Below are 14,353 nucleotides of genomic sequence, written 5' to 3'. Positions count from 1 at the left end.
TTTCACCCTTTCTGCTGTTGAGGATGATGGTGGCGAGGGTGTTTGTTGTTATTTCACATGGACACTTGGGGGGGGATATTGGATCGGGATGTTTGGGGCTGAGAGGGGGGACAATTGTAGGGAGGAGGCAGGAGAACAAAAAAAAGTAATGGGTGATTCCAACCCACCCCCTCCCCGCCGCCCCGGTGAAGCAAACTCAACATGTGATCTTCTATTTACAGCCCGGCTCTTTTGCCAAGCTCGCTTCACGTGACAGAGCCCGAGAAAAGGGAAAGAAAAGGCGAAACCCGTATCAAGTGACACTTCGTGAAAGTGAACATCCTCGACGCCCCCTCCCCATTTTTCCTGGGGCGTTGAGGAGAAAGGGGTGGGGGAGGAGGGAGGAGGGGGGTGTCGATCAGTACCTTGGAGAGAGGCAATGGGTTTGGCACCCCAGGTATCTGTCTCCCCTCCGGAGCGAATCCCGGAGCTCTTAAAAGGCGGCTAGGGTGGACCTCCCCTCACACTGATAAGATCTGGCTAGGAGGAGGGAGAGGGAGAAAGAGACAGAGAGAAAGAGACGGAGCAAACCCTCTCCTGTCACAGTTTCAACTGCGTCCCGGTTTCTGGGCTGACATTGACTCGGATTCCTAGCGGCGGGGAGTGCAAGGCAGAGAGCGAGAGCAAGCAGCTCCGGTGCTTGGCCCCGACGGGTCGGGTCAACTCTGGGAGATGCGAGTGCGCTTCTGAAAGAGCTCGCCACGGGTTGTGGGTTAGCGGTGACTAAAGGTAAGGAAAGAGCGCCGGTCGCTCGCCTCCCCCTCCTTGCTTCCCGGTGTGCGTGTGTGTCCGTGCGCGCCTTCCCACCCGTCCTCCCCGCAACGGGGAGAGGGGTTTCTTCGCTCCTCTTGGCTGAGTTTGTGCTCTCTTGCTTTCCGATCTGGGCGCGCGGAGGAAGAGAGGCAAGGTAGGCGATGGAGAGGCGCCTGGCGCGATTGCTCACTCCCAAGAGTTGGGTTAACTCGTGGGGTTGGATCCCAGGTTGCAGTGTGTGTGTTTGTGAGAGAGAGAGAGAGATAGTGTGTGTCTTCTGGAGAGAGATGGGCGCAAAGACAGAGAGATCACCGGCAAGTGATAAGCTACCAGAAGCCGATCACCGCTTTGGGGGGGGGGGGAGTCAGCTTTCCAGAAACTCCTCTCCAAACGATCGCCTTCCTGTGTTTACATGGACGATACCTTCGCTTGCATTCACGTGTGGTGCCTTCTCCAAAAGCGCCTAAGCTACTTTAGTTGCCAGTTTTATTTTTTTTTCCAGCGGGGTGTTTCTAAACCCTCCAACGTATCAACGCAGCGGAAACTCCATTCTCTTGCAGTCTTCCTCCTCCTGTGTTTTATTCCCCCCCCCTCCTTCCCTCTCCCCTCCCCTTTCCTCTTTCGATTCTTCCTACGTAGAAATGTAGCTAATAATATTTAGTCTCCAGGCTAAAAATAAGCTGTGGAAAGTCAGCAGTTTGGAGCAGTGAGTGCTGCTGCTGCTCACAGGTAGAGACAGAGAGAGAGAGATGCTTGCTATGTGCGCGGCGGTGATGGGGCGGATGGGGCGTCTCATCCCTGATTTCTATCTTTCCCCTTAAGTCGTCATCGTCTCCCCGCTCCTTTGAAACCCCCCTCCGCCCAGTGCAAGGATCGTAGCTGGGAGCGGAGATCCGATCCAGCCTCAAATCCGTCAGTCCGGCGTGGTGCCCAGAGAAGTGGGGGTTGAGAAAGAAGCCGGGTAGGGACTAGGAGGGAATGGGAATCTTCATCCGCGGAGAGCAAAGAGGGAGGCAGGAGTGCTGGGCTTAATGGGAAAAGGCAGGAAACCCCCGGCGAGGAGCTGCCTCCAGTCCTCACCCACCGCCAGCCTGGCCAGGAGGCGCGCGATGGCTTTAAGGGAAGCCGGGAGCCTGCACGAGAACCAGGGACAGCCGCTCCGCTACCTTCCCCCAAAGCCATGCTCGTCCATCGCCCCGAGCTAAAACTGAGAAGGGTGTACTGGACTGTTGGTGCTGGATCCGGCCCACGCTTTCTCCTGTCCCTTTCGAGAGAGACAGAGATCCCACCTGGCCGGCCTCGCTCTTTGTTCCCGGGACTATTCGGCTGGCTTTAGCTGGCTGTAACGCGCTTGCTGCCTGCCTGCCTGCCTGCCGATCTTCCTTGGCTTCGCCTTCCCTCCTCCTCCCACCCGCTTCCCAGCGCAGTTCCTCGGGCCGCGAGTGTCTCCTCCGGCGCGATTGCGATCACGTAGCTCAGGGAAGAAGGGAGAATCCCAAGCAGGCAGGCAGGGAGGGGGAAGAGAGGATTTCGCAAAAGGGTGTGGCTTGGGGCGGGGGAGGAAGGATACAGAGTGGCCTCCCACGCACGGGTCGGAAGTCGAGGTGTGTAGGGGCGGGGGACCCGGGTGCGATCCCGCTGCCGGAGGAGAATAGGAGGAGGAAGCCACCCCGGGGTCCCCAAAGGCGCTCCAAGCGGAGCCTGCGGGGAGAGGAGCGCCTCGTTCGGATTTGGAGATCGCCTTCCGGAGGAGGAGGAGGAGGAGGCGGAGCGGGCCGGCCAAGGCGCTGGAGGGGGGATTTCTGCTCGGTCTGATGCAATCCCAAACGTGCTGCAAAGGAACTCCGAGGCAGCGGCAGCATCACTCGCACCTCCCACCTGCCCAGATGGCGCGCCTTTAAATACGGATCGGCGGGGCTGAGAGCTCTCGGGCGGAGATGGGCGGAGAGCGAGTGAGGGAGGAGGCGGAGGGAACCCTTAAAGGCGCCGCGCGCCTCCCTGCCTCTCGCTTGAGCCCCGGTTCTTCCGAGTTCCAATTGGCGCCCGGAGGAGCTAGGAAAGTCAATATTATGACTTTCGCCAACAGGGAGAGGAGTAGTCCAGGCTGCGGTGCGTGCGTGCGTGCGTGGGGTGGAGAACCTGCCTCGGTTGCTAATGGGGATTTGAGCGGAGTTACCCATTTGGTGGGCAGATGGACCGAGGCAATGGCGTAGAGAGGGCTGTGCAGCTCAGGGAACACGTGTGTGTGTGTGTGTGTGTGTGTGTGTGTGTGTGTGTGTGTGTGTGTGTGTGTGTGTTGGACGGGGAGTTCCTTCCCAAGCTAAAGATCTGCCGCGGTGGCTTCTGGTGGAGCAAGTCCTTGTGGTCGTGACATAAGCTGGTTTCACGAACAAAGTTGTCCAGAAAGGAGCTTCTGTGTAGAGAAATAGGATTGGTGCTAAAGCCAGGCCAACATTGGGGTAGGTGGTGTGAGGTGTTCATTTCTAGCATGCCTACAGTGTTGTGGAACACGTGCCTGCATGGCCGTAGCCAGGATTTTTGTTAAGGGGGGAAAGCTTATTTTTTTGGAGCAGAGAACTTCAGTTAAGCATTTTTATGGATTTAGGGGGCCGCTGCCCTCCCTTGGCTATGTCCAGGTGTGGGACATATATATGTACCCCTGAGATAAGTCATCAACATGACCAGATGAGGGTGCAAGAGAATGATTTGCCCAAAGACAGTAGTCATAGCTTTCTAAACCTAGATGTAGTGTGACTCAAGTATGTCCGGAAGAAAAACCCCTCCCCCCCTTAGTTCTTAACACTACAGTAATTCCAGATATTGGCTTGGGAAGAAAATGTACTGGTTACTTTGCAGGCTGTGCAATAGAGCCCCCTGCCCTTGAAAATAGGTTGTAAGATGTAGCCATTATGAGCCCAGTTAAAATTAGAGTTCATGGCTGAATCAGGATTTGAACCCAGGTTTTCCTACACCATGCATTTAATGGGCATTTAAAATACATGACTGCCCCCAAAGAATTATGAGTTTACCCCCTCACAGAGCTGCAGTTCCCAGCACCCTTAACAAACTAAAGTTCTCAGGATTAACAGGTGGAAGCTGTGTGCTTTAAATGTGGACATGCACATGGGCCTGTGTGCTGAGTCTTTCAGGGATCTAGCAATGGGCCCGAAGCTAAATCTCACTGTTGCCTTAGGTTCTATGACTAAGAGTCCACCATAGAACCTGTCCAGTGTTCCCCTATGGCTGCACAATGCAAGGAAAGATTGGTAATCTAGGGATGCTTGCCCACCATTTCTGACTTCTCTGAGGCACCTCTAATGAGCTTTCACACAATCCCAGGGTTCCCTGGAAGACTGTTTTAAAGCCACTGCTCTAGACAATAGTCTGAGGACAGTAAGTGGATTTTCACCCATGCACATGCAATGCCCAGCAGGCTTCTCCAACCTGGTACCCTCCAGATGTTTTGAACTCACATGAGCCACATCATACAGCTGGGACGGATGGAAGTTGCAGCCCAAAATATATGGGATGCAGCTGGTTGACAAAGCATGATCTGCAATATCTACTTATCAACAATAAGTAGAACCAAGCATAGCAATGGAATGGTGGGTCCTGCCAACTTTTTCGTATTCTGTGAGGAAAGTAAGCTGTTATCCTTTACTGTGTTTAACGCTTTGCTTTCTATGAAACTTATTTGGGAGTGAGAGCGATTAGGGCTATGGCCAGAAACAAGTTATACTCAACTCATCCTACTGACTCCAGTACTGTACTTCTGAAGAAATTGACTGTAGTTTTAGAAATCAATTCCTAAGCAGAGTAACTTGAGAACACAACTTGTTGATTATCAATATGCAAGTATTCCTTACAGCTAACTCCTTTACAATTAACCCATGCAATCTAAAGTCAATATGTTTCAATCGCATTGCCAGTGCAATGTCACAAACCATAATGAGGAGGAAGTATTTGCTGTTTCAATGCTTTAGATTTGCCTCTTAGGAGAAATATAGAGGCCATGTACCAAGGGGTATCTTATCACACTCTGCACATAGCACAGCAGTGCACCACATGGGAAGAGAATCATTTATAACGTCCTGCTAGGCAGGAAGGACAGCTGGATCACCAAGTTGGTACATGGACACTGTCATACATTTTACCTGTATTTTATCAGTATGGGAATCCTAGTTCCGAAATGGGTCTCAAAGCTCCCCCGCTGTAGTTGGTTTTCCTCCTACATACACCACTGATTTATTCTTAAGGGCCAAACAATCAGCAACATGGTACTGCTCCTAGTTTGAAAGTAGGAAGAATGGGTTTCCCCTCTTCTCAATCGGGGAAGATTGTACATCTGCCAGAAAACGGGGCGAGCTATGCACTTCCATAGCAGCCTCCTCCCACAAATAATGTTTCCCGCAGTTCACATATGCTTTAGTCATCTGAAGCCCTTTCAGACCATCTGTTCATGTGTAGACGGAACAGGTGGATTGGCCCCATCTTCGCAACTTCTGTGAGGTTGGTTGACGGTCTGAGGGAAGCTTCTGCAGCGTATTCCCACACCTGCATAGGCTTTTCATCTGAATGTGGGAACTGAGCACATTCAGATTCAAGGCAAATAGAGCTGCGTGCATGTAAAGAAGGCCCCTTTCACCCATTGCTCAGAGGGTACGGTCATTATGTGCAATCTCGCATCAGCCTCAGGTTATGCATGAGGAGAAACACTGAAAAAGAGTGCAAGTACAGCTCAGCGATCAAGTGATGGATGTGGACATGAAAACTAGCCCTTTGTGAATTGCTAGCAGTAGCCTGGTGTATATTCTTCTCTTTTTTAACTCTTTCTTCTATCCTATATTACAGGCTTCTTCTAAAAACTTGCCTCTGTTTAAAACTCCCATCTGTTCCTCAGTGGGATATGGATATACTGATGCTTAAGGAAAGAAGGCTAAGAAGCCCTCTTGTGGTCACTATATTTGCTTTCACAGGTGCTCTGGATCTTGGCCATTGCATTCCTGATACAATGGCCAAAAAGGGCTGCAGCTTAGTAGCAGAGCATCTGCTTTCCATGCAAAAGACCCCTGGCTCAATCTCCAAGTAGGGATGGAAATGTGCCCTGCCTGAAACCCTGGAGAGCTGCTGCCAGTCAATGCAAACCATACTGAGCTGGAGGGACCCATGATCTTCCAGATCCCTTTTGCCAGTGGAGTTATTTGTGGCCAGTTGCCACTTCATGCTGCACCTGCCACACGACAAAAATGACATGTGCTGCTCAACCCTATGATAAACAAAATGAGTGTGTGTGTGTCGAGGAGCCTGTTCCACGAGCCCTGTTAAGATTAAATACATAGGTTGGCTAAGATTTATTTCCCACTGGAGGTTGTAGCTTTGATTGATTGTGATTTATTTCCCACTGGAGGGCGTAGCATTGACATATAAAGGGAGCTTCGTATTACTCTCACAGCTAAAGTCCAAGGGGACTTGGACTGTTTCACCCACAAGGGTGACTCTTTTTTTGTCCTTTGCCACTGACAGCATCCCAAATTTTGAGCGCTTTTCATTGGATCTGCCACATTCCCTTAAGACAGGCTCTGATGAGTGAGTGAGTGAGTGAGTGTGTGTGTGTGAGAGAGAGAGTATATATATATATATATATATATATATATATATATATATATATATCTGTATGTATGTATGTATGTATATAAGCGTCTGTCCTCCACCCACAAGCCAGAAAGAATCCTTACTCTGGCTGCTCTGCTTAGCTGAAAATATCTCTTGAGAAGCAACAAGCATGTTCCCCCTCAGTTCTCTAGCAGATTTTGGAGTCAGAAAAACATAACGGGCAGCATGAAGATAGCATAACAACTGCCCACCCATTTTTCATTATTTCACCAATGTGTGATGCATGCTCGTGAGCTGTCATCCCTGGCAGTGCTAACATTTCCATCTGCTTACATATTGTTTCTATTCTTGTGCTGCAATCCTCGAGCCGCTTGCTCTGGAGTAGTCCCGTTGACGTCATGTGGGGGCATTCCAGAGCCTGTTTATTCCAGGGCAGCCTGTCAATGGGATGGCTTTGAAGCAGATGCCATATGGATAGCTGGCACCTCTTGGGAGGAAAAGGAAGGGGGGGCTAATCACTGGGCTCATGTGATGCTGTTAAAGCGAGTCAGAACTGAGCTTGGTCAGCGCTGGGATGAGACTCTGAGCTTTCTGATGCAAGAACATCCATATCTAGGCCATTTTAGCTATTAGATGGCAACAAACTTGGTATTGTCACTGGTCACAAACCCAGCAAGAAGCTGGATGCAATCTCAGCTCTTTTATGCATCCCTGTTTTCAAATACTTGTTTCTCTGCATGGATACTTTACTTTTTCAGGTGTATACTTAAAAATCTTAAGTATTCCCTAGAGGAATGGAACATGCAAACAGACTCTTTGTTTAGAAAGCAAATACATGCAGGACCACCTCTACCATTAGGCAGAGTGTGACAGTTCCCTCAGGCCACAAATGTTGCAGGGGGTGGCATGGAGATGCTGGAGGATTCAGGCTGTGAGTGTCATGTGACCTGGCCTGGTGGCTACAGATGCCATCACCAGAGTCCAAGTTCACCATCTTCAGAAAAGAGCAACTAGAATGTTCAAGGGGATGGCGAAACTCTAGAAGAAAGCGTTAAAACTTTGGGGCCTTAAAGTAAGAGGCAACATGACGGTCATGTATAAAATGAGCCAGTGTGGCATAATGGTTAGAATGTTGGACTATGACCCGGGAGAGCAGGGTTTGAATCCCCACTCAGTCATGAAGCTCACTGGGTGACCTTGAGCCAGTCACCATCTCTTAGCCTAACCTATCTCATGGGATTGTTGAGGGGATGAAATGGAGAGGACAAGAACTATCTACACCACCTTGAGCTCATTGGAAGAAATAGGTGGCTAATAAATAAATAAATTAATTAATTAATAAATCATGCACAGTATGGAGAAAGTGGTTAGAGAACAGCCTTTTCTCCCTCTCTCATAACACTAGAACTTGTGGCTATGAAGCTGAGTGTTGGAAATACAGCAGCACACAGGAGGTCAAAGATCATAGAATTCTAGAGTTGGAACGGTCCATAAGGGCCATCTAGTCCAATCCCCTACAATGTAGGGATGTATTTTGCCCAACATGGGGCTCGAACTCATGACTGTGAGATTAAGAGTTTCATGCTGAACTATCTGATCTATCCCAGATAAGTCCTTCCCATGATAGGCAGCGATGGCCATTAACTGGGTTGGCTTTAAAAGGGCGTTAGGCAATTTAAGGGTCCTGGTGGCCATGTTCTACCTCCACAGTTGGGGAGCATTATGCTTCTGAGGGATGATCCTGCCTGTGGCCTTCTTATAGGCGTCTGACTGACTGCTGTTAGAACAGGATGCTGGACTAGATTGGATGCTTTGGCCTGATTCAGCAGGTCTGTCTTATGTTCTTATGCTCTCAAAGGAAAATTCAACTCCCAGTTGGGTTAGCTTCTGCAGATGAAGTGTGATGGGACGCCATCTTGCCTTCCGCCTCAGGCAGCAAAATGACTTAGGGCAGCCTTGAATCACATATACAGTACGTGCAGGTGATGGAGGTTTTCCACACCTCACAAACACACAGAGTTGGCAACCATGAGGCCCACTTCCATTCTGTGCAGCAGGGACCATTTAAGCCTAGTTACATCCCTGTGAAGAAGCAAAGGATAGTGAAGTGCCAAAAGAAATTCTTTACAGGATTTTGGCAGAGCGATATGACATGTGAAAGAAGCTGTGCCAAATCTTTGAAATAAATTGAGGGTTTGCCAACGATAGGGCTGAGTAAAGATCTCAACGTTTGGGCCTTCAGACGCTGCCGGAAAACGTGCCAGTTGTAGTAATTTCATAGGATTCAGAAGAGTACACAGATTAAAAATACCGTTTCTGTTCCTCTCACAGTGGTGCAATATTGTGCCAGTAGCCTCTTGGCTCTCCCCCTAATATACTCTTCAGATGGCCAGGGGGAGTGTAACTGTTTTACACAGTACGTTTGAACACCCTCATGTTGATTTCCCACTTTGCAGCCCCTTATATAGGGGCAATAGTTCCAAGAAGGATGCAGTCAGAGGTAGTTCAATGCAGAGCATAACTTGAATGTGCTGGCATGTTAAGATGGGCTCATGCTGAACTCATCCTTGTTCTTCTTCCAAGCCACCTAGTCCTCCTGCTGTAGAATCTTGGAGGTCAATAAACCTCACACCTCCTTGTTTTAAGTGACCGTTCTGGATTCTTCCTGCTTCTCTTCTTTATTTAATAAATAAATGCCTTTTAGAACTTGTCTTATAAGGTGGCCACCCCGGGAACTAGTCTGTATACCATCTTACAGACTATCAGCCTATCTAGCCTTTAATTTCTGATCAGGAGGACGGGACATATTGATCCTGCCACACAGGATGTTTTATGCTGACCCCCTTTTGAAGAAATGCTTGTCCTCCCAACATTAGTTTTTGGGCCAATTTTGCATGACCATTGTTTAGGTGGCAAGATGCAAGTTGCATTGATGTGGCTTGGTCATGTGATCACTTCACCATCCATTCCCTGTGTGGTCCACTGCAAAGTTTTGAAGTATGTCATAGGCAGCTGCAGTAGCACATGCGCTGGTGACATGAAATATTGGAATCAGGAATACCAGGGGAAATGATATATGGATTATTAATCCCTGGGATGCATTTATCCTGCATTTTTGTTTATGTATTCTTAACATGGCATGCCCTGTTTTCATTTTTAACAACTTTGGCAGCTTGGTGGGTTTTTGGTTTGTTTGTTTTTTAAAGAAAAAAGTGTATCCAAGTAAAGTTAGGACAACTTTGTTTCAATGCAAAATAAAAAAAAAATTCCTTTCAGCAGCACCTTAGAGACCAACTAAGTTTGTCATAGGTGTGAGCTTTCGTGTGCATGCACACTTCTTCAGATACATTGAAGCAGAAGTCCCTAGACGCTTGTATATAGTCAGGTGGGGGGGGGAGGTATTACTCAGAAGGGTGGAGGGAGTGGGTGATTGACAGACTGATGGCTGTTGATGACCAACTGCAAATGGTCTACAGGAAAAAGCAAGGTTTCAATTTGAAAACTAAGCATTTGTTTAAATTACTGAAATCAGTGGGGCTTAAAAGTGCTAAACTTTGTCTGGGTCATGCCCTATGAAAATGAAAGCAGGGAGAGATACATCTCCAAATTATCACAAAACTGCATAAAAGATACAAATAAGGAAGTTTCTAAAAGAAAAGGCAGCATCCCATTTAATACAGAGCATGTGTAAACTTTCCAGCACTGGAAGCATGTCTTATTCAATGTCCCAAAGCAAACATGCTTCCTTTTCTTTCCTTCTGAAGCAGGCAGAATCAGTTAGAAAGTTGATTCTCTTTCTGCAGTACATCGAGGGCACCATTTCTCCAGCTGGGTACTTAACCTATATCCTATGTGGCATCCAATTTACTCTGACATTCAGGCAGAATGATTAGGTAACCTAATCATTAAGCCTCAACTTTTTCACTAGCTTGCCATCTTAAATGTTTCTCTGACCATATCACATGTGGGGGGGATTAATGTCCTCCATCCCCCCCCCCCCCCCCCCGTGGCTCAGAACAGGACAAGACAATAATAAACCACCAGTATGTGTGTCAACTGGTCTAGAATTCATGGGAGACTTTTAAAGACGTAAACATCATTATAAACAGTATTTGTTCATTTCTCAATCATAAATGCCAAAGTTGATCATATTCTCATACAAATACTGGGAAGGGGAGAAATGCATGCAATGGTAATTAGAAGTATTCTGGCTTTTTAAATCAGAAGCTATTTACACCTTGAACTTCATGAATAATACATGATATACAGGCATGATAAGAGATAATTAGATGGACCAGCTAAGAAGAATGCGAAAGGGGGCCGGGAACCCAAGGATTGCATAAGGTGTGTGGGCATTTTGACATCTAAGAAGCGCTATAGATCTGGCGTTAACTACCTCAGCCTCATGAAGATAATTAAGGAGAAATGTGGGTGTCAAAGCACACACACACAAACCTAGCAAACTTCCCATAGATTGGCTAGCTTATTGCAGCAGTTCAAAACACAATTGGCAGACGCCCACATTGGTCATGAATGCCCTTTGATGGCGGCTGTTATTGACTTTATAAAGATGCCAGAGTTAAAATGCTGTCTTAAGCTCATTGTTTGACAAGTTCCTGTCTAGGATTCTGTCATGGCAATAAATGTCAGCCTATCTACTGAAGTTCTTATATTTTGTTGTGTCCGCGAAGAGTCAAATAGCAAATTACTCATATATTCAGTTCAATCCAAAGATGTTCTGTCTTGTAAGAAGCCTCTCAGCTGCCTTAAGAAATGTTCTATGACAACACGTTCTCCATCTTCTTTTCATTCTATTTCTCATTCCCCCTCCCCCTTCTATTTGTATATACTGTTCTGGAATTCAGCGTTGGTTTGACCCTTAGGTTTTCAAGTCTTTTTTAGAATTGGATTTCTAGTCCACATTGCCACTAAGGCCGAGGATGAATAATAATCCTTGTCTTGTACATGGCTATAGCATCAATGAGCTACTACAGCTCAAATGAGCTACTGCAGCCAAATCATTGCACATAAATAATGGCCATATCACACAGTGTCAATTCAAGTGCAATTCTTCTCACACATTCACCAGTCAGTTGTTAAGGCTTGGCTCGCACATGCATTTGCACCACTTGGCATCTCTGCACTTGATCACTGTTCATTTGGTGACTGGCAGATGAAGGTGTAAATTGCCTTCACTGAAAAGCATGGCATTTGAGATGACATGAAAGAGATTAAAGTTCCATCTGTGGCGTTTTATACTATGATGGTCCACTGACCCATGCAGGTCATTATTTGATATTATTATAACAAGTGGCAAACATGCAATATGTACCTACCTAAACACATAGAAATCAGGTGATGTACAAGCATGTGTGAACTTACCCCTAGCCCATAGATGTGGCTGGAGATCAGTGCTAGACTATCAATGCATACATTTTTGCTTCCACTGCTGAGCCACCAAGATACAACCCTTGTCATGTATACTCCTCTCTCTTCGGCCTTTGTTCACAAAACATCTATTGATTTCAAAGTTCTCAGCTTGCATAATTGTTTTCTTCAATTTTCTGATGCACCTGAAGTTCCTGTGCTATCCACCCCCCACCCCCCACAACAAGCCTTGCAGCTCATCAGCTGCTTTGATTTAATTCCTTGATCTGTTTGTTTCCCTAATCTCCTGCCCTGGATATTTTCCAGGATCCTCATTGCTCCTCATTGCTTTTCCTGGCTTATAGAGTGTATCCCTCACAGAAGATTCGTTTCGCATCTTACTGTAGTCTCTGCTCCCAGCCTACTTGTGCTTGATACCAAACAAAGCACTGTGTGTGTTGAATTTTGCTACCGTCTTCACCACTGGGAGGTTTCTAGGAACTTTCTCAGCCTATTGTAATTAAAGATGGTGGTCAGATTTGAGGTGAAAGGTTATACTCTGCTAAGCAGACTAAGAGACCTCACAGCTACTGAATAAGACAAGTACTTTGGGTCTTGTTTGGGGACAAAATCAGCCTCGGTCACCCTGATGGAGAGACAGAGGAAGTGCAACCCTACTGAGTCTGCTCTGTGGCATTTGATACCATTGATCACAGTGTCTTCCTCATGAGTTGGAAGTTTGTGTCACTGTTCAGTTGTGGTGTCACTCCTACTTCCAGGGATGGTTCCAGATGGCAGTATTAGATGACAGTGCCTCCACACCTGGCAAGCGATCTTCAGGGTGCCACAGGGCACGGTTTTGTCCCCAGTGCTACTTAGCATTTATGCAAATCCTCTGAAGGTGGGTGATATGGGGCAAGGTGACATCCATATGTGGATGACACCCAGTTCTATCTCTCTGTAACATAAGAATCGGCAGAGGACATGCACATCTTAAACTGATGCCTGGATGCAGTTAGATGAGGACTAATAAACCAAATAATGGGTGGGGCGCAGAAACCCTATAGATGGATAGTCCCTAGGTTTAGGAAATGGTCTATACCAGCTTTGGGGGGGGGGGTTCCACTCTCTCTGATGAAGAAGTTTGAGGGTGCTCCTAGAGCCATCACTGTCACTATGGGCCTTGATGAGGCCCATAGTGCCCATGTAGCATGGTGCACATGTTACCAAATTTGGTTGTTTTGCCATCTACAACAGTTCCTGGACATAGTGGTCCATGCAGTAGATCTAGATTACGGTAATGTGCCACAAGTGAGACTATCCTTGTGCCCAATTCAGAAACTGCAGCTAGCTGAAAATACAGCTTCTAGGATTCTCAGTAGTGTATACAGCTTTGCATGTTACACCAGTGTTGAAATATCTGCACTGGCTTCTTATTAGCTTTCAAGCCAAGTTCAAGGGGGTTTGGGTTGACATTTAAAGCCTTAAACAACTTAGGTACCTAGCAGACTGCCTCACCCAGTACAGACCAAGCTGTTTCTTTATGTATTTATTTATTTGTTGCATCTCTATTCTACCTTCTAATCAACACATGGTAGCATATCTGGTTCTCTTCCTCCCCATTCTTTCCTCAAAACAACCCTGTGAGGTAGCTTAAGCTGAGAAACTGTCACTGGCCTAGTTAGTTTCAGCCAGTGAGTTTCATGGCTAAACAGGGATTTGAACTCTAGTCTCCCAAGTCCTAGCCCAATGCTCTAACTACTAAACCATGCTTAAGATCTTCTGAGGAAACTCTGTAGATTGTATTTTGGTGACAAGCTTTCTTGGTGGTGGCAGCCACTCTCTGGAATGCCCTCGCATGGGTGGTTCAAGAGGTGTCCACATGAGAGACATATGTTTACCCATATCCATCCTGGACTCTGATTCCTAAATCTTATAACTTTATTGCCTTTTACACACCACTTGGCTTTATCAGTGATATACAGTTTTATTCAACTTTTTATTTTAACATCTTAAAAAAATAATTGATGGTTGTATTTTTAAATGAATTTAAGCAAGGCAGTAAATATCACCCTATCAAATACAGTAGCAATAGAAGCAAAACTGAGGTGTAGCTACATAGAAGAACCACCAGCAGTGATCATATACGGAATTCATACAAGCGTTAGCTACTTGTGAATTTTCTCATGAGCCATAAAACAGCTTATCAATTAATGATCCTTACCACTTGAGTGGTACCCAGGTGGCGCTGTGGGTTAAACGACTGAGCCTAGGGCTTGCTGATCAGAAGGTCAGAGGTTCGAATCCCTGTGACGGGGTGAGCTCCCGTTGCTCGGTTCCAGCTCCTGCCAACCTAGCAGTTCGAAAGCACGTCAAAATGCAAGTAGATAAATAGGAACCGCTACAGCGGGAAGGTAAACGGCGTTTCCATGTGCTGCTCTGGTTCGCCAGAAGTGGCTTTGTCATGCTGGCCACATGACCTGGAAGCTATACGCCGGCTCCCTCGGCCAATAATGCGAGATGAGTGCGCAACCCCAGAGTTGGTCACGACTGGACCTAATGGTCAGGGGTCCCTTTACCT

Source organism: Zootoca vivipara, chromosome 1 (genome assembly GCF_963506605.1).
Source record: "Zootoca vivipara chromosome 1, rZooViv1.1, whole genome shotgun sequence".
Lineage (NCBI taxonomy): Eukaryota > Metazoa > Chordata > Lepidosauria > Squamata > Lacertidae > Zootoca > Zootoca vivipara.
This window is presented reverse-complemented; position numbering follows the sequence as displayed.